The 2111-nt window shown below is 37.6% G+C and overlaps 1 protein-coding gene and 3 non-coding genes across 4 annotated transcripts in view; 3 read left to right on the top strand and 1 right to left on the bottom strand.

Annotated features, from left to right (window-relative positions):
• LOC106807350 (GATA zinc finger domain-containing protein 14-like) overlaps window positions 1-2111 on the bottom strand; it is a 14658-nt gene that overhangs the window by 2190 nt on the left and 10357 nt on the right. The gene's annotated exons all lie outside the window — the stretch shown is intronic.
• Window positions 269-341, top strand: Trnar-acg. Its single transcript has one exon. It is a non-coding gene; the product is annotated as a tRNA-Arg (tRNA).
• Window positions 1684-1756, top strand: Trnar-acg. The gene has a single exon. It is a non-coding gene; the product is annotated as a tRNA-Arg (tRNA).
• Trnar-acg lies at window positions 1888-1960 on the top strand. Its single transcript has one exon. It is a non-coding gene; the product is annotated as a tRNA-Arg (tRNA).

Below are 2111 nucleotides of genomic sequence, written 5' to 3'. Positions count from 1 at the left end.
TTATCAAATAATTCTTCAAGTCAGTCTTCAGTCAATTCTTCAAGTGTAATTCAGTTTGTTATTTATATAAGGTTTTCTGCGATGTGTTACAAAAAAATTATTACGGTGAAATACATCATTAAATGCGGGTGGGGGGCGTACGCGTTGGTACTTACAACGAGGCTATTACTGTGTTACCTATACTAGTAAGACCGATTAAAAAATGCGATCGAGGGCAAGCTACGTTTACGAACGCCATTAAGGACAAAGTAAACACTAAACACCATCAGGGCCAGTGGCGCAACGGATAACGCGTCTGACTACGGATCAGAAGATTCCAGGTTCGAATCCTGGCTGGCTCGTTGTGTTTTGTAGGAGGATCTCATATTATACAATACGGGTTGAGAACGCACGCACACGCACAGCACGTTTATTGCAGCCAAAAATAACTCCGGATCACGTCTATTCAAAATCATTCACCGAAAAAAGGGCTAACGCTCTATTAGGGGTGTTTCCAACTTTGATATCATTAATGATTAATGATTGATGATTGATAATCCTAACCCTAACCCTAACCCCAACTCTAACCTAAATGACATTAAACCACAAACTAATATATGACCATGACCATATATATATATATATATATATATATATATATATATGTTATTATGACCATTAATGACATTAAAGTTGTGAACACTCCTAATGGAGTATCACCCGAAAAAGTATGATTATCAGAATGAATTGCTTATTATGTATTGCCGTATTCTACGACAGAGAATCCCACTCCGTTGCATGTAATCAAATACAACCAAACAATCGCACGCGAATAGCAGTCTGCTATAAAGCATCGAGGTTGCTATGCAACATCGAGTAATTGCGTTGAAGAACGCCGGTGGCTATGTGGGTTGCTTTTGAATATCTGCAAGAGTAGATAATAACAACTATATTATTGTTATTATCTACTCTATATATCTGCTAATATTTACGACAAAATTAACATCTACTGATATAATAAAGCAAGGGAGCAGATTATTGGTATATTTACTGTAATCGATTATGCACCAATATAAGTAAAGAAATTTAGTAGATCAATGCGTCTCTCGAATAAATCTAAAAATAAAATCATGTAGACAACTTGGGCCGTACCTATTAGGGGACACATTACTGAATAATCCAGCATGAAACTTCTTTTCTGCGAGTTTGTGCTGTTATAGAAACAGAAAATTATTATGAAACAGTAAATTAGCAGCAATGTTGCGCTTATATTCTTGAGATACGCAATTTAAATGAAATTGGAAAATGGCGTCAGAAATACAAGTAATTGTTCTAAATTGTTCTAGACTTGTACGCACCAGTGGTACGCACCTTATCCGATTGTACCAGCCAATTTCATCTCGTAAGATGCGAGGATCACTTGCTATTGATGTTGGCATAAGTGATTTATTATTATTTGTTGGCATAAGTGATGAAACACATTGTAAGTACTTTGAAATGCGGATCGGTGCATCTATTATGTGTTAATGAAAATAATGAGTGTTCTAAGACATATTAGCTTTATTGTGTACATTTGGTATTACGCAAGGAGTACCGGTAAGTGTCAAAACGTCGATGAAATATGAGGACGGCGAGGGAAAAACACGAGACTTCATTACTCTAAAGACGATATGAAAAACGGGAAAACCGTGTAATACATCATCAGGGCCAGTGGCGCAACGGATAACGCGTCTGACTACGGATCAGAAGATTCCAGGTTCGAATCCTGGCTGGCTCGTTTTGTTTTTCACGACTATATCACGTTAATTTGTAAGCTGTCAAAGATATAGGTGGATGTAATATCTAAAACGTTTCAAATTCACAGTGAAAAGCGCCAGTTAGAGACCATCTAAACGTCATACATATTCAGGGCCAGTGGCGCAACGGATAACGCGTCTGACTACGGATCAGAAGATTCCAGGTTCGAATCCTGGCTGGCTCATTTTGTTTTCAGGACTATATCACGTTAATTTGTAAGCTGTCAATGATAGGTGGATGTAATATCTAAACCGTTTCAAATTCACACTGAAAAGCGCTAGTTAGAGACCATCTAAACGTCATACATATTCAGGGCCAGTGGCGCAACGGATAAC

This window comes from Priapulus caudatus, unplaced genomic scaffold, assembly GCF_000485595.1.
Source record: "Priapulus caudatus unplaced genomic scaffold, Priapulus_caudatus-5.0.1 Scaffold209, whole genome shotgun sequence".
In the NCBI taxonomy this organism is placed as follows: Eukaryota; Metazoa; Priapulida; class Priapulimorpha; order Priapulimorphida; family Priapulidae; genus Priapulus; species Priapulus caudatus.
The sequence above is the reverse complement of the archived record's forward strand: the minus strand, read 5'-3'. Positions and strand labels throughout refer to the sequence as shown.